We start from the raw sequence: 19,154 nt of genomic DNA on the forward strand, positions 1-19,154 counted from the left end.
AGTTTTAATGACTCCAACCTAAGTGTATATAAACTTCTGACTTCAACTGTATATGAGCAGTAGATGAGAATGTAGTATCAGTAGACAAAATATGAACCTGAACTCATAACTTACTGTTCTCTCGTTTCAGAAATGTGACAGCCTCAAAAATGATAATCCTGTGTAAGGGTCTGCAGCGAATCACAGCCATCCGCCAGAGAAGCAAATGTAACCACAGGACATGTGACAGAGTTGATGGACACCCTATGTTCATCAATGGACAGGAAGTTCCACAGAATGGAATATAATCACGTGCTATCAGAAACCGCTGCACTTGACCCCAGGTTTAAGAAGTTAGCCTTCAGTGATGCCAGAGCGATCGATGAGGCTCTTCAAAGAATAACCTCAGCAGCAGGGAGGGACAGCTCCAGCAGTCAGTTGGCTCAGGAACCAGGGCAACAGGAAGAAGAGGGATCAGATGGAGCAGAAGCACCAGCAGTAGTGCCACAAACGTCTGCTGTTTGGATGCTGTTTGACGAGAGAGCAACTGGGGATGCAGCACGAAGGAATCCCTCAGCAGATGCCATAATGGAGGTCCGATCCTATTTACATTTACATTACATTTAAGTCATTTAGCAGACGCTCTTATCCAGAGCGACTTACAAATTGGTGCATTGAGGAGCCCCTCCTCCAAAGATCTGCAAATCCTCTGAGCTGGTGGAAGAACAAGGTCTCTGTCTACCCACGGCTTACTAAGTCATGACAGGGAGACTGCATAGTGGCCACATCCGTTCCCTCTGAGAGGGTCTTCTTGAAAACGGGACAAATAATTACTGAGAGAAGAATCCGCATCAGCCCCTCAAAGTGAGGCAGCTTGCACTTCTGAATGCAAATCTCTCATAAAAGCAAAATATGGTCAGCATTGCTGTGTGCTGCTGGTTATAACATGGCAATAAAGAATAGAGAGAAAAGAGGGACCAGTTTAATGTTTAATGCTACAGTTTTGCACATGATTTATTTTTCTTTGATATGGTGCATTATTCTATTATTATGTTGTTCAGATTGTACTCGTTTTGAATTGTTACATTTATATGCACTTTGTTTATATACATTAAAAAAGTTATACTTTAAATGCACATGTGTAAAAACATCCTCTTTACATTTATTTCAATTTGTGGGATGCTGCAGTTTTGCAAATTGTTATTTATTTTTCTTTGATATTGTGCAATATTCTATTATGCTGTTCAGATTGTATTCGTTTTGAATGTTTAGATTTATATGCACATTGTTTATATACATTACAAATGTATAATTTAAATGCAAATGTTTAATAGTATTATATTACATAACAAACCAATGCATTTTTAAATACATTGTGGTTAAGGTAGATTATGATATCATTTAATAATTTAATTATAATTGTTTTCACAGAAATCATAGTCAAACTATCGCAAACGGTTTGACTTGAAAAAATACAAGACATGTTTTTTTTAAAGAGCCGTTTGGGAGCCAAAAGAGCCGACTCACTGAAAAGAGCCGGAATGCCCATCACCACCTATTGCCTATGGCCGAAAAACTAGTAGTGCGCTATGATGACATGGGGAGGGGCATCCGAGCAGTGAGCTATGTTGTATTTGGTTGTATGTGTAACTTCTTATTTATACCTCAGTGTGTGTAACTCCGAGTCGGGGAGATGATGAAGATTAGCCTACGCGCTATGTAAAATTGTAACAGCAGCACAGCCATACGTAACTATTTGGCGCTCGCGCCACGTGGAGCGAAAGGCTACATTTATCTTGTTACATTTTATCCTACATGTTATCGCTTTGGTTTTTTAGCAACAAACGTCTTTTTTTGTTGCGTTGCAATAATGAAAACACAGTGATCTGACTGCCGCACTTCTCATCTCTACAAGGTTAGTAGGCATGACATGACTCTTCTTGCCTACACCACGATTTGACATGAAAGGCGGGAATTAATTGTTACAGTGTTAAACTTAATTGTAGCAATGAATTGTTTTACAATCGTGTAAACGGGCAACAGTCCATACGTTTGGCAGGTTTTCTTTGTTATTGGTCGTTAGGTGATGCGACACGACAACGGCTCTTGTTTGCCTGGCTGCGCGGTTTCTGTGACGGATAAATGGGCCTCTGCTCTCTTATAATTTTGCTAGAATAATGTCGCATGCTACAACGGTCAAATGGGTTGTTTAGTGAAATTAGATGATTGGAAATGTGCGGACGGGATTTTTCTTTTTTTTTTCTCAAAATCACATTCCCAAGGTCTTTAGGCCGAGCACTTACTCAAAATGCATATGCCAACGCAGGCATGTTGTCATTCACACATGGCTAAATCTTACATAACAGCCATGTATGGATTACAGCCTGCCTGGTTGGCATATGCATTTTGAGTAAGTAACTAAACAACTCATTTGACCATCACTCACAGAGAGGCTGCTGCCTATATACAGACTCAAAATCATTGGCCACTTTATTAATAAATGGACCACTTGCCACTTTAATAATGCCACTTTAATAGTGTTTACATGTCTTGCATTACTCATCTCCTATGTATATGCTGGGTTCTATACAAGCTATTGCATCTTGCCTGTGCTGCTCGGTTATTGTTCATCCATGCATTTATATGTACATATTCATATTCCACCCCTTTACTTAGATTTGTGTGTGTTAGGTAGTCGTTGTGGAATTGTTAGATGACTTGTTAGATATTACTGCACTGTCGGAACTAGAAGCACAAGCATTTCGCTACACTCGCATTAACATCTGCTAACTGTCTGTATGTGACCAATAAAATTTGATTTGATATACATATACAATTTATGCTTGCTCTGGCAATGGGGTCCAGAGCGTACTGAGGGTTTGGCACAATAGCGGAGTCTGGAAGCCAAATCTAGCTGCATCCATCCCCACGCGCCTTCCAAATGTAACAATGGCCTTCTCCCATTTGACTGTCTGCCCATCTCATTTCATTACTGTCTGAATAGTGTCAAACGAAAATACAGTGCCTTGCGAAAGTATTCGGCCCCCTTGAACTTTGCGACCTTTTGCCACATTTCAGGTTTCATACATAAAGATATAAAACTGTATTTTTTTGTGAAGAATCAACAACAAGTGGGACACAATCATGAAGTGGAACAACATTTATTGGATATTTCAAACTTTTTTAACAAATCAAAAACTGAAACATTTCACAGTGTTATATATATATATATCTTTCTAAAGGTATTAGCATACTTTCAATATCCTCCCTCAAAAAAGTAGTCAAATTTTGAGTGCTCATTTAATGTTCAAAGCATCTGACCTGTGTTTTTATTTTATTTTCCACCTGGACATAGACCTAAACCATGTCAAAATATGTAGAATAGCAGGAAATTAGCTTTAAAATATTAAATGTCCTCCCTTCTAGGGTTTGTGCCAGTGGGCAAGGAAAATTTGCGAGAGGGCAAAGATGCCTGGAAAGCAATCCTGCAGTGGCACAATACCCCGACAGAAGGCATGGATAGTGTAACGGATGTGAAACGGCTAGCTTAGTTAGTGGTGTGCCCTAAATAGTGTTTCAATCGGTTACGTCACTTGCTCTGAGACCTTGAAGTAGTAGTTCCCTTTGCTCTGCAAGGGCCGCGGCTTTTGTGGAGCGATGGGTAACGATGCTTTGTGGGTGACTGTTGTTGATGTGTGCAGAAGGTCTCTGGTTCGCGCCCGGGTATGGGCGAGGGGACGGTTTAAAATTATACTGTTACAATAGCAGCCCGGCACAGCGCCTCATGGCACGGTGCTTAAAAGCAGCTCTGCCAGTAGCCAGCACTCTCCTGGAGCCATGTGTGGTGACAGACGTGCTGGTGAAGCTACGTCACAGAAGACAGGTCTCCAAGTTCATCTACGACAAATCAGCAAAAGACTTACCTGAGCTCAGGGTGGGTAAAACGGTGCGAATGAAGCCACTACCAGGGGACCGGACAGGCCTCTGGAGACTCGGCTCCTGTGTACAGAAAGTGGCACCACGCTCCTACTTGGTCGAAGTGAATGGATCACTGTACCGTTGTAACAGGGTTGACCTTCGGATTACTGAGCCAGCACCTACTCAGAACCCTGATGGCCAAAGGGGTCGCATGACAAAAGACAGAACCCCAGCAAGTCACATGGGGTCTGAGGCACTGGGCGAAGAGCCAGGGGATCACAGGTCGGCCGCTCCCTCGCCCATCAATACTCCCCTTAGACATTCAGGTGACATGCCTGTGCGGGAAGCCGCAGTCCTCGCAGACAAGCCCTCTGTCTTTTCACGCTGCGGACGTCTGTCCCAGCCACCAAAAAGACTTAATCTGTAGGTTTCCCATCATGGATTGTTGACAGAGATAAAAGTGAAGAGAATATCAAAATGTGTTGTTGTTACCTGAAAAAAAATATTTAAAAAATACTAAACGGTTCATGTTGGAAATTGTTACTAGGTTTGTTTTGTTAGTGAATTGACACCTCCTGTCCTATTTTATTAAATGGAAGATGTTATGGGTGTAAGATGGCACAGTGAATCCATCTGTTGGTAAATGTTCATTACTGCAACTCTTGTGTTTTACCGGGGTGCTTGAGATACCCGGATGTGTTGTGATGTACTGAACAAGACTGGTTACCAATGCCTCTATCTCGTCATTTAACATTCAAACAGCCTCTCCCAGCTACTCATTGGTTTTTAAAAGCATGTACACAGGTAGGTGATTAAAATATGAACTAGGTGTCCAGTTGGTGGCGGTAATGCACCTTAAATTTGTTTGCCAACCGCCATATAAAATCCACAGAAGAAGACAGATGAAGGAGGAGAGATTTATCAAAGAAAACAAACAAAGCTAACCTAGGTTTCCTCTTTTTATCTGTGGATTAATTGTCGGAGTAGAGAACACATGATTTTGTTTGAATCAACATTGGTCAAAATTCTACAAAGATCCAGTTGGTGGAGCATGGTACTTGCAACGCCAGGGCTGTGGGTTAGATTCCCACTGGGGACTTGTATTAAAAAATATGAAACTGTAAGTCGCTCTGGATAAGAGCGTCTGCTAAATAACAAAAAAAAATTTTTTAAGGAGCATATGAATTTCAGGTAAAATAACAACCCAATGTTTATTTTCCAGGACAAATTAGCTAGCCACAGCAAGCTAGCTAAATTTCCATGAATGTTTCATGTGTGTTTCGACCTATCCCCAAATTAATATAGTTGGTTCACAGTTGATTAACCAATGAGTAGCTGGGAGAGGCGGAGCTTGCAGCGCGTCGTGCATTAACCTGCGTGTCATGAACATGTCTGGTGGAGATAGACAAAATCAACATGCACAGGTTGGTGCACGTGCGGAGCCTGTCTGATCAGCTTGTTACGCCTCGTTATTGAGCAAAATGGTATGCATCAGCATCATATGTATGCAAAAAAAGTTCAACCTTCTGCAATCATTTCTGTCAAGCCGTCTACACATACAATTTTTTTTATTTTTTTATTTTTTGAATTTTACCCCCTATTTCTCCCCAATTTCATGGTATCCAATTGTTAGTAGCTACTATCTTGTCTCATCGCTACAATTCCCGTACGGGCTCGGGAGAGACGAAGGTTGAAAGTCATGCGTCCTCCGATACACAACCCAACCAAGCCGCACTGCTTCTTAACACAGCGAGCATCCAAGCCGGAAGCCAGCCGCACCAATGTGTCGGAGGAAACACTGTGCAACCTTGGTTAGCACGCACTGCGCCTGGCCCTCCATCGGGAGTCGCTGGTGCGCGATGAGACAAGAATATCCCTACCAATTGTGCGTCGCTCCACTTACCTCCCAGGAGCGGCCGGTTACGACAGAGCCTGGGCACGAACCCAGAGTCTCTGGTGACACAGCTGGCGCTGCAGTACAGCGCCCTTAACCACTGCGCCACCCGGGAGGCACTACACATACAATTTGATGCATGCGTTCGATAAATCTAAAGTATGCACCACACAGATCGCATTGCAACTGCTTCTGCAACGCAATGCTGCAAGGCAAACGGACCGTTCCATTGGAAATGAATAGTACCAGTCAAAAGTTTACACACACCTACTCATTCAAGGGTTTTTCTTTATTCTTACTATTTTCTACATTGTAGAATAATAGTGAAGACATAAAAACTATGAAATAACACATATGGAATCATGTAGTAACCAGAAAAGTGTTAAACAAATCAAAATATATTTTATATTTGAGGTTCTTCAAAGTTGCCAACCTTTGCCTTGATGACAGCTTTGCACACTTGGCATTCTCTCAACCAGCTTCACCTGGATTGCTTTTCCAACAGTCTTAAAGGAGTTCCCACATATGCTGAGCAATTGTTGGCTGCTTTTCCTTCACTTTGTGGTCCAACTCATCCCAAACCATCTCAATTGGGTTGAGGTCGGGTGATTGTGGAGGCCAGGTCATCTGATGCAGCACTCCATCTTGGTCAGATAGCCTTACACAGCTTGGAGATGTGTTGGGTCATTGTCCTGTTGAAAAATACCCCACACCAACACACCTCCTTCTCCATGCTTCACGGTGGGAACCACACATGCAGAGATCATCCGTTCACCTAGTTTCTCACAAAGACATAGTGATTGGAACCAAAATCTCACATTTGGACTCATCAGACCAAAGGACAGATTTTCACCGGTCAATGTCCATTGCACATGTTTCTTGGCCCAAGCAAGTCTCTGCTTCTTATTGATGTCCTTTAGTAAGTGGTTTCTTTGCAGCAATTCGACCACGAAGGCCTGATTCATGCAGTCTCCTCTGAATAGTTGATGTTGAGATGTCTGATACTTGAACTCTGTGAAGCATTTATTTGGGCTGCAATTTCTGAGGCTAGTAACTATAATTAACTTATCCTCTGCAGCAGAGGTAACTCTGGGTCTTCCTTTCCTGTCGTGGTCATGAGAACCAGTTTCATCACAGAGCTTGATGGTTTTTGCGACTGCACTTGAAGAAACTTTCAAAGTTCTTGAAATGTTCTGTATTGACTGACCTTCATGGAACCCTACTAATTCCATGACTGGTCTATCGATGTCACCGCACGAGGAGGCAAAAACAGAATTTCCCCCACGTCCCTCTAAGGCCATTCTGCTAACTTGCTAGCCCCGGCCTGCTAACTGCTAGCTTGCTAGCCCCGGCCTGCTAACTATCTGAATTGCCGTGTCCCCAGCCAGCACAACCATTCACTGGACCCATACAATTCACTTGGCTGTGCATGCCTCTCCCTAATATCAATATGCCTTGTCCATTACGGTCCTCGTTAGTGATTACTGTGTTATTTCACTGTAGAGCCTCTAGCCCTGTGCAATATGCCTTAAACAACCGTGTTGTTCCATCTCCCACATATGCAATGACATCACCTGGTTTAAACGTCTCTAGAGACTATCTCTCATCATTACTCAATGCCTAAGGTTTACCTCCAATGAACTCTCATCCTACCTTTGTCTGTACACTATGTGTTATGCTGGTGAATGAGGACCCAAAAGCGACTTGGCGAAAACAGAGTCTTTAATCCAGTAAAGTAAAATACAATCAAAAAACACAACTTCCACTCGTAATGACGAGAACCGACTGGAGACTCGATCTTGAACAGCAGGTTGCCTCGGGAAGGCACTTGAACCTAGCAGACTCAGACACCTGCTCACCACGCAGCATCTGAGGGAAACACGACACGACAGGGCGATACACAAACACAGCACGGTGAACAATAGATAAGGATCCGACAGGGCAGGAACGGAAAACAAGGAGAGAAATAGGGACTCTAATCAGGGAAAAGGATCGGGAACAGGTGTGGGAAGACTAAATGATTGATTAGGGGAATAGGAACAGCTGGGAGCAGGAACGGAACGATAGAGAGAAGAGAGAGAGGGAGGGGAGAGAGAGGGATAGAAAAAGGGAACGAACCTAATAAGACCAGCAGGGGGAAACGAACAGAAGGGAAAGCATAATGACAAGACAATATATGACAAAACATGACAGTACCCCCACTCACCGAGCGCCTCCTGGCGCTCTCGAGGAGGAACACTGGCGGCAACGGAGGAAATCATAGATCAAACGGTCCAGCACGTCCCGAGAAAGAACCCAACTCCTCTCCTCAGGACCGTAACGGAAAACGAAAAAAAAAAAAGGGAAACTAGGGTACTACTCTAAAAAAAAAAAATGAGACACGGGTAGAGAACTGAAAACTTTAGAGCAAACAGGACCAAACAGGCCAGGAGAGTAACAACTAGGGACAGACTGAGACACAGCAAGGGCAGGAACAAGAACAGGAGAGATGCGATGGCAGGGAACAGACTGAGACCCAGCAAGACCAGGAGCAGAAGCAGAAAAATACGCACAAGGGTGGACCCCATCGTCAGTATCGGAGCGCTGGGACAGAATGGCTCCCACGCCCACCCCGACGCGTCAACCTCAACAATAAACTGTTTAGTGACGTCAGGTGCAACAAGGATAGGAGCGGATGCAAACGCTTCTTAAAGAGATCAGAACAACAATCATACGACCGGTGAGGAGGAAGGGAGTTGGTTCTGGACCGACTGAAGACCGTGCGCAGACCATGATATTCCTCCGGCACTCCTGTCAAATCACCAGGTTCCTCCTGAGAAGAGGGGACAGAACAAACAGGAGAAATAGCAGACATTAAACACTTCACATGACAAGAAACGCTCCAGGAAAGGACAGAACCACTAGACCAATCAAAAGAAGGATTATGACACACTAGCCAGGGATGACCCAAAACAACAGGTGTAAAAGGTGAACAAAAAATCAAAAAAGAAATGGTCTCACTATGGTTACCAGATACAGTGAGGGTTAAAGGTAGTGTTTCACATAATATACTGGGGAGAGGACTACCATCCAAGGCAAACATGACCGTGGGCTCCCTAACTGTCTGAGAGGAATGTCATGTTCCCGCGCCCAGGCTTCGTCCATAAAACAGCCCTCTGCCCCAGAGTCTATTAATGCACTGCAGGATGCTGCCGATCCGGTCCAGCGTAGATGGACCGGTAAAGTAGTACATGTACTTGACGGAGAGGACCGTCTAGTAGCGCTTATCAGTCGCCCTCCGCTTACTGATGAGCTCTGGCCTTTAACTGGACATGAAATGACAAAATGACCAGCGGAAACGCAATAGAGACAGAGGCGGTTGGTGATTCTCCGTTCCTCTCCTTAGTCGAGATGCGAATACCCCCAGCTGCATGGGCTCAACACCTGAGTCAGTGGGGAAAGACGGTAGTGTCGGAGAGAGGGGAGACACAGTTAACGCGAGCTCTCTTCTATGAGCTCGGTGACGAAGATCTACCCGTCGTTCAATGCGAATAGCGAGTTCAATCAAAGAATCCACGCTGGATGGAACCTCCCGAGAGAGAATCTCATCCTTAACCTTAGCGTGGAGTCCCTCCAGAAAACGAGCGAGCAACGCCTGCTCGTTCCAGTTACTGGAGGCAGCAAGAGTGCGAAACTCTATTGAGTAATCCGTTATGGATCGATTACCTTGACATAGGGAAGACAGGGACCAGGAAGCTTCTTTCCCAAAACTGAGCGATCAAAAACCCTTATCATCTCCTCTTTAAAGTTCAGATAATTGTTAGTACACTCAGCGCTTGCCTCCCAGATAGCTGTGCCCCACTGCCGAGCCCGACCAGTAAGGAGTGATATGACGTAGGCAATCCGAGCTCTCTCTTGAGTATGTGTTGGGTTGGAGAGAGAACACGATATCACACTGGGTGAGAAAGGAGCGGCACTCAGTGGGCTGCCCAGAATAACAAGGTGGGTTATTAACCCTAGGTTCCGGAGGCTCGGAAGAACCGGAAGTAGCTGGTGACACGAGACGAAGACTCTGATACTGTCTTGAGAGGTCGGAGACCTGAGCGGCCAGGGTCTCAACGGCATGCCGAGCAGCAGACAATTCCTGCTCGTGTCTGCCGAGCATCGCTCCCTGGAACTCGAGAGTAGAGTAGAGAGAATCCATAGTCGCTGGGTCCATTCTTGGTCGGATCCTTCTGTTATGCTGGTGAATGAGGACCCAAAAGCGACTTGGCGAAAACAGAGTCTTTAATCCAGTAAAGTAAAATACAATCAAAAAACACAACTTCCACTCGTAATGACGAGAACCGACTGGAGACTCGATCTTGAACAGCAGGTTGCCTCGGGAAGGCACTTGAACCTAGCAGACTCAGACACCTGCTCACCACGCAGCATCTGAGGGAAACACGACACGACAGGGCGATACACAAACACAGCACGGTGAACAATAGATAAGGATCCGACAGGGCAGGAACGGAAAACAAGGAGAGAAATAGGGACTCTAATCAGGGAAAAGGATCGGGAACAGGTGTGGGAAGACTAAATGATTGATTAGGGGAATAGGAACAGCTGGGAGCAGGAACGGAACGATAGAGAGAAGAGAGAGAGGGAGGGGGAGAGAGAGGGATAGAAAAAGGGAACGAACCTAATAAGACCAGCAGGGGGAAACGAACAGAAGGGAAAGCATAATGACAAGACAATATATGACAAAACATGACACTATGCCTTGAATCTATGCTATCGTGCCCAGAAACCTGCTCCCTTTACTCTCTGTTCTGAACGTGCGAGACGGCCAGTTCTTATAGCCTTTAGCCGTACCCTTATCCTACTTCTCCTCTGTTCCTCTGGTGATGTAGAGGTTAATCCAGGATATGCAGTGCCTAGCTCCACTCCTACTCCCCAGGTGCTCTCATTTTACTTTTGTAACCGTAAAAGCCTTGGTTTCATGCATGTTACCATTAGAAGCATACTCCCTAAGTTTGCTTTATTCACTGCTTTAGCACATTCTGCCAACCCGGGTGTTTTAGCCGTGTCTGAATCTTGGCGTAGAAAAACCACCAAAAGCCCTGAAATGTCCATCCCTTACTATAACATTTTCCACCAAGATAGAACTGCCAAAGGGGGCAGTGTTGCAATCTACTGCAGAGATAGCCTGCAGAGTTTTGTCTTACTATCCAGGTCTGTACCAAAATAAGTCGAGCTTCTATTCACCTTTCCAGAAACAAGTCTCTCACCGTTGCCGCTTGCTATAGACCACCCTCTGCCCCCAGCTGTGCCCTGGACACCATAAGTGAATTGATTGCCCCCCATCTATCTTCTGAGATCGTGCTGCTAGGTGACCTAAACTGGGACATGTTCAACACCCTGGCCATCCTACAATCTAAGCTTGATGCCCTCAATCTCACACAAATGATTAATGAACCTACCATATACAACCCCAAATCTGTAAACACGGCACCCTCATAGATATCATCCTAACATTACAGGCATCCGTAATGGGTCTGCGGTCAAACGACCACCCCTCATCACTGTCAAACGCTCCCTAAAACACTTCAGCGAACAGGCCTTTCTAATCGACCTGGCCGGGGTATCCTGGAATGACATTGACCTCATCCTGTCAGTAGAGGATGCCTGGTTATTCTTTAAAAGTTCCTTCCTCACCATCTTAAATAAGCATGCTCTGTTCAAAAAATGTAGAACCAGGAATAGATATAGCCCTTGGTTCACTCCAGACCTGTCTGCCCTTGACCAGCACAAACACATCCTGTGGTGTTCTGCATTAGCATCGAATAGCCCCCGTGATATGCAACTTTTCAGGAAAGTTAGGAACCAATATACACAGGCAGTTAGGAAAGCTAAGGCTAGCTTTTTCAAACAGAAATTTGCATCCTGTAGTACAAACTCAAAAGTTCTGGGACACTGTAAAGTCCATGGAGAATAAGAGCACCTCCTCCCAGCAGCCCACTGCACTGAGGCTAGGAAACACTGTCACTACCGATAAATCGACAATTGAGAATTTCAATAAGCTTTTTTCTACGGCTGGCCATGCTTTCCACCTGGCTATCCCTACCCCGGTCAACAGCCCTGCGCTTCCCACTGCAACTCGCCCAAACCTCCCCCACTTTTCCTTCACCCAAATCCAGATAGCTGGTGTTCTGAAAGAGCTGCAATATCTGGACCCCTACAAATCAGCCGGTCTAGACAATCTGGACCCTCTCTTTCTAAAATTATCTGCCGAAATTGTTGCAACCCCTATTACGAGCCTGTTCAACCTCTTTCATATCGCCTGAGATTCCCAAAGATTGGGGAAAGCTGCTGTGGTCATCCCCCTCTTCAAAGGGGGAGACACTCTAGACACAAACTGCTACAGACCAATATCTATTCTACCCTGCCTTTCTAAGGTCTTTGAAAGCCAAGTTAACAAACAGATTACCGATCATTTAGAATCTCACCGTACCTTCTCCGCTATGCAATCTGGTTTCAGAGCTGGTCATGGGTGCACATCAGCCACGCTCAAGGTCCTAAACGATATAATAACCGCCATCGATAAAAGACAATACTGTGCAGCCGTATTCATCGACCTGGCTATGGCTTTCGACTCTGTCAATCACAACATTCTTATTGGCAGACTCAACAGCCTTGGTTTCTCAAATGATTGCCTCGCTTGGTTCACCATCTACTTCTCAGATAGCGTTCAGAATGTCAGGGGCGCTAGAGAGCGTGCTATGGAGTAGATGTGCTTTGCTAGAGCACCGCTCCATTTTGAAACAAATGAGTATTTATCTTAACCTCTCACGACCTATATCTTCAAACAAATATGACAAAGGGAAAAGGCACCAGAAAAGGGAGTGCTAAACAAGATAACTTGAATGAGATAGACAGCGAACCAATTTCAACGTCGCCAACCCACGAGGAGTTAGCTGAAGAGGCTAGCTTCCAAGAGTCCCCCACAGAGCCTATACAAAGTGACATACTGGCTGCCATAAACTCACTAAGCAAGAAGGTGGACACAAGGTTGGCTGATATCTCAAAGAGTATTGGGACTTTGGCCGAAACTGTGAAGGCAACTCAGAGAAGGGTGCATGAGGTTGAGCAGACGACAGTCGATCACGAGGCCAGGCTACAGCAACGTTAAAAAATGACAACAAAACCCTGAAAGCCCGACTGGAAATGCTCGAGTCGCAATCAAGACGCCAGAACATCTGAATATGTGGCATCCAGGAGGACACTGAGAAAGGGAAACCCACTGAATTTGTCTCTGAGCTGATACCGGCCCTGCTGGGGAGTGAACACTTCAAAACGGCCATCCTGATCGACCGCGCACACAGATCTCAGGCAACGAAGCCGGCCAAGGGCGAGCCACCAAGGCCATTCATTGTATGGCTGCACTATCCCCAGACCAGGGATCTCATCCTCAAGCTGGCTAGTCAAAAGTTCCCCCTTAACTTCAACGGAGCCAGGGTGTCTTTCTACCCAGATCTTACCTTGGAGGTGAGGAACCAACGGAAAGAGTATGATGAGGTATGCAACAAATGCAGGGCGGCCAACATCCGATATGGATTACTCTTCCCAGCCCAGTTTAAGGTGACAGTCGAAGGATCAACACGTACATTTGACAACCCAAAAGAGGCTGATCTGTTCTTGACAAGCAAGCTCCCTGGCTGAGGATACAGAACGGCTGTGTCAGCTGGCTAAATGACCAAATTACAGGCCAGGAATGTGTTTGGATTTCCGGACTATGGCTTTTCGATTAGAAGATCAGAATTTGGGACTTATGATTGGTGAGATGTTGTGGCTAATATAGCATTGTTTGGCACATCATGTTTTAGCGCCACTCACCCCCTAACGTGAGAGTTAAGTGTTAAGTGTTATTTAATATTAGCGTATATGTGGAGCATCTATAGACGAGTTAGTTCAAGCTGTATGTCTAGACACCCTAAGGTTTGTGTGTTAGCCAAGGAGTGCTTCGTTTGGGGAAGTCACTCAGTAAAGGGACGGGAGGGGGGATGGGGTATGTGTTTTATGTTCACGTTTATTATTAGTACAGGTGGCATGACAAGCTCCCGCACGGCGGAACGTTTTTCTTCTGAGTTTTGTATGACAGCAACAATTTGCTCTAAAATAAGAAATGCCACATAGTGACAGAGCACAGAGTAGACCAGGTGGAATAAAGATAGTCAGCTGGAACTGTAATGGCTTAGGGCATGTGGTGAAACGAGCTAAGGTTTTCTCTCATCTAAAATCACTGAGTGCTGACATAGTGTTTATTCAAGAAACTCATATTAAACGCTTCGCTCGGGCCAAGCTACGAGTCGGCTGGATCGGTCAGATATACCAGTCTAACTTTGATACAAAAGCGAGAGGGGTAGCAAATCCTGATAAGGAAAAACATTCCGTTTGTTTATTCATCCTCGATTTCAGATCCTAATGGTCGGTATATTATTGTGGCTGGTACACTGAATTCGAAATTCGAAACCAGTAACCTTGGTCAATTTATATGGACCCAAATTCGATGATCCATTATTTTTTCAAAGGGTATTTAAGGACATACCAAATATCTCGGATACAAGTGTTATTGTGGGAGGGGACTTTAACTGTACGTTAGATCCTCTTTTAGATAAACAGCTATCAAGGTCACTTCAACAATCAAATGCCAGTGTCTGTCTAAATACATTGATGACAAACCTTAACATTGTTGATATTTGGAGACTGACGCACCCAACAGACAGGGATTACTCTTTATTTTCATCAGTCCATAAATCATATTCCAGAATGGACTATTTTTTGTTGGACTCCAAACTAATTTCAGCAGCTGAGTCGGTTACCTATCACCCTATTCTAATTACGGACCACTCTTCTCTGTCCATGGTGCTGAAACTCTACACTATGTCGACAGGTCGGCGACCGTGGCGCTAAGACGCATACCTGCTGAAAGATGAGGCTTTTTGTCAGTATTTGAAGGAGCAGATTGCCTTTTTCCTCAGAACTAACGACACGGGGATGTTGACGACGACTCCACCCTTTGGGAATCTCTAAAGGCTGTGATTAGAGGTTACATTATTTCTTATACATCAGAGAGGAAGAAACGTGCCAATACTAGGCTAAGCGAAATTGAAAGAGAGTTAGGGGAGCAGGAGAACGTTTTTAGGACGAATTCCTCGTATACAATCCTTGAGAAGATAATAATAATAATAATATGCCATTTAGCAGACGCTTTTATCCAAAGCGACTTACAGTCATGTGTGCATACATTCTACGTATGGGTGGTCCCGGGAATCGAACCCACTACCCTGGCGTTACAAGCGCCATGCTCTACCAACTGAGCTACAGAAGGACCACAAAGTTAAAATATGAATACAATACCATCCTTTCGAAACGGGTGGGCTCTTTACTTGGTAGAACGCAACAAAGTTACAAAGTTATTTTGAACAGGGTGACAAACCACATAAATGATTAGCAAGACAGCTAAGGCATGTACAGGCATCTAGAGCTATTCACAAAATAAAAGACAAGAAGGGTAAAATAGTAACAGATCCGCAGGATATTAATAAATGCTTTGCACAGTTTTACTCAGAGCTATACCAATCAAAATGTGATGCTACTGATCCACAAACTATGGAATGCTTTCTCGCTGAACGTGAACTTCCTAAACTAGACAGGGGGGGCAGCTTCTGCACTCGATGCAGGGATAACTTTGGAGGAAATTAACACAGCGATAGCACAATTTCCAAACAGCAAGGCCCCTGTGCCTGATGGATATGTAATAGAATTCTATAAGAAGTACTGCTCCAGTCTAGCTCCACTTATGTTGCTAATGTTTAAACCATCCAAAGAAAATGCCAAACTCCCGCAAACACTGTATGAGGCTACAATAGCACTGATCTTGAAAAGAGATAGAGATTCCATGGAGATGTCGTCTTAGCGCCCCGTGTCGTTACTCCCCATAGAAAACAAGGTGTTGACAAAGATATTGGCAAACCGATTGAAAACATATATTTCTGACATCATACACCCTGACCAGACAGGTTTTATCCCGGGCCGACATATACACTACAATTTGAGAAGTCTTTTCAATGTAATGTATCACGATCATAAGGTTGAGGCAGTGGTAATAGCTCTTGATGCAGAGAAGGCGTTTGACCGGATTGAGTGGAAATATATGATGTTGGTTCTGGAGCACTTCGGGTTCGAAAAGGGATTTATTAATTAGATAAGAATGATTTATGCACACCCAATGGCGTCCGTGGTAACCAATCAAGAAATGTCGCAGTCATTCCGCTTGTTCAAGGGGTGCCGACAGGGGTGCCCTATTTCGCCTGCTCTCTTCGCGATAGCCATGGAACCCCTTGCTACTCGCATTCGGGCATGTGCCGATATAGCTTCTGTTAAAATAAAGGACACACAGCACAACATTTCCTTATATGCAGACGATGTTCTTTTGTTTTTGTCCAAACCTAAAACATCTATTCCACCCTTACTTAACTTGATAAACACATTTGGCTCCTTCTCTGGCTACAAGATAAACTGGCAAAAAAGTGAGTTGATGCCAATATCACGGCCTGTGGATAAGCAATTTCTGCAATTTACCCCGTTTAGAACAGTGATGGACAAGTTCACAAGCCTTGGCATTGTAGTGACAAGAGACCTTGATCAGCTATTGAAAGCGAATTGGGACATGAAAATATATCAGCTAAACAAAATATAGATTTTTGGAAAACTCTGCCTATCTCCTTGGTTGGTCGTATAAAAATGGTTGTTCTACCCAGGTTTCTTTACCTTTTCCAATGTCTACCCAATTTCATACCACAAAGCTATTTTAAGAAACTGGATTCAATAGTAGCTCCATTTTTATGGGATAACAAGGCAGCCAGAATTTCAAAGAAGCATTTATGCATGTACAAAATAGAGGGGGGCTTTGGCCTTCCTCACTTTAAACTGTATTATTGGGCTGCTAATCTGAACATTGTGTCTTTCTGGAGGGAAAGCTTACCTGCGATGAGACAGAAGGATATGCCTGCATGGCTTTTGATTGAGCAGGCCTCCTGTCAACGTTCTCACTCCCTGCACTTGTTAATAGCCCATCATATGTGAATAAATCCACTTATGACTCTAACCCAGTCATTTGTCATACGCTTAGTATCTGGAAACAGATGAGGTATTTTCTTAACATACCCACTGTATACATTGACAGCCCGATTTATAATATATAATAATATATGCCATTTAGCAGACGCTTTTATCCAAAGCGACTTACAGTCATGTGTGCATACATTCTACGTATGGGTGGTCGCTGCCTGAATCATGCTTTCCACCCCGCATTGGATGATGTGGTGTTTTCACAGTGGAGGGAGAAGGGGCTCACAACAATTGGTAATCTATACATAGATGGCCAGTTAGCTTCATTTCAACAATTACAGGGAAAGTTCAACATGCCAACAACACATTCTTTCAGATACCTCCAAATCAGGAATTTCGTAAGGACACATATCCCACAGTATGGCATGAAGCCAAATAGTCCTACATTAGATAGCTTGATCCTTGTCAAACCCCATTCAAAAGGGTCGGTCTCTAGACTGTATGATGTGCTACAGGCCCACAAGGAGGTATCCACAGACACCATTAAAAGGGCTTGGGAACAAGAACTTGGTTCAGAAATCTCAGATGAGGACTGGGTAGAAGCTCTCAGGAATATAAACCACAGTTCAGTGAATGCCAGACACAACCTTGTATAGTTTAAGGTGATACACAGGTTACATTACTCAAAAGTAAAACTGCATAAAATATTCCCGGACACCTCACCACTGTGTGAGAGGTGCAAGCGGATGAGGGGACGTTGACCCACTTATTCTGGACATGTCCTAAGTTACATGTTTACTGGGCTCTCATTTTTTATTATTTATCTAGAGCCTTTGATAGAGTTCTAGCCCCAGACCCATTGACCACTCTGTTTGGTACAGTTGATGGGAATAACCACGAAGGGAAAGCTGTCTCTCTTTGTACTCTATTAGTCAAAAGGCTCATGTTGCAATTTTGGAAACTGGAGACTGTACCTACCTTTGAAATGTGGTTACGGGATTTAGGGAATGTAATACATATGAAAAGATTCGATACAATACCTCCAATAAAGTCCAATGTTTTACAAAATATGGCAGCCGATACTGGATAAATGGTCTAGTCCCGCTTCATAACTGGGTTGACGATCTGCTGCTACTCTGTGCTGTACTCCACTCAACATTTATTTTTGGCTTAACTACACTGCTTGTAATGACAATATGCTGTCTTCATATACATGTACCACCTAATAGGATTTTGTGTATGTTTGAGTTAAGTTTTGTTTTGTCCTCTAAATTGGCCATCCCATTCAACAGTACAATGAATGTCATTGTTAGTATTGCTGTCTTTTTTATTTGATTTTTTATTGTAAAATAATAAACATATTATAAAATTTAAAAAAGAGTTCAGTATGTCAAATCGGAGGACCTGTTGTCCGGACCTCTGGCAGTCTCTATGGGGGTGCCACAGGGTTCAATTCTTGGGCCGACTCTTTTCTCTGTATACATCAATGATGTCGCTCTCGCTGCTGGTGATTCTCTGATCCACCTCTACGCAGACGACACCATTCTGTATACCTCTGGCCCTTCTTTGGACACTGTGTTAACTAACCACCAGATGAGCTTCAATGCCATACAACTCTCCTTCCGTGGCCTCCAACTGCCCTTAAATGCAAGTAAAACTAAATGCATGCTCTTCAATGTTTTGCTGCGTGCGCCTGCCCGCCCGTCCAGCATCACTATTCTGGACGTTTCTGACTTAACCGTAATTGCTGGACTATTAAGCGCACCTGAATATAAACCGCACCAACTGATTTAAAAAAAAAAAAGTATTTTGTACATAAATAAGCCGCACATGTCTATAGGTCGCAGGTGCCTACCGGTACATTGAAACAAATTAACTTTACACAGCCTTTAAACGAAACACGACTTGTAACAAAAATAAATAGGCTTTTGTAACAAAAATTAAACAGTAGCCTACCAGTAAAGTCATTGGTCACTATCTTCCTCCTCCTGTGCACTGAAACCACTGAAGTCATCTCCTTCGGTGTCGGAGTTTTCATTGTCGCTCTCATTACTTTCATCCGGAGGCAAATTCCCCGCTGAACTGCCCTCAACAACACGCAGCAGTCCAGCCTTTCGAAACCCGTTGATGATAGTGGATTTTTTGACAATGCTCCACGCTGTCAGGACCCACTGGCTGACTTGACCATAAGTGGCTCTTCGCATGCGGCCCGTTTTAGTGAAGGATTTCTCCCCACTTGTCATCCAAGCCTCCCACTGAACACGGAGCG

At 44.2% G+C, this 19,154-nt stretch overlaps 1 protein-coding gene across 2 annotated transcripts in view; it reads left to right on the forward strand.

The window, feature by feature from the left end:
• Positions 1-215: 215 nt before the first annotated feature.
• The window catches only part of LOC124013949 (equilibrative nucleoside transporter 2-like), a 61,271-nt gene continuing 42,332 nt past the window's right edge, over positions 216-19,154 (forward strand). For both annotated transcript variants that reach the window (XM_046328529.1, XM_046328530.1), the window contains exon 1: positions 216-1,894. The gene's annotated coding sequence lies outside the window, so the exon portion shown is untranslated. The remainder of the gene's footprint in view (positions 1,895-19,154) is intronic.

The sequence above is a fragment of the Oncorhynchus gorbuscha genome, linkage group LG25 (assembly GCF_021184085.1).
Source record: "Oncorhynchus gorbuscha isolate QuinsamMale2020 ecotype Even-year linkage group LG25, OgorEven_v1.0, whole genome shotgun sequence".
Lineage (NCBI taxonomy): Eukaryota > Metazoa > Chordata > Actinopteri > Salmoniformes > Salmonidae > Oncorhynchus > Oncorhynchus gorbuscha.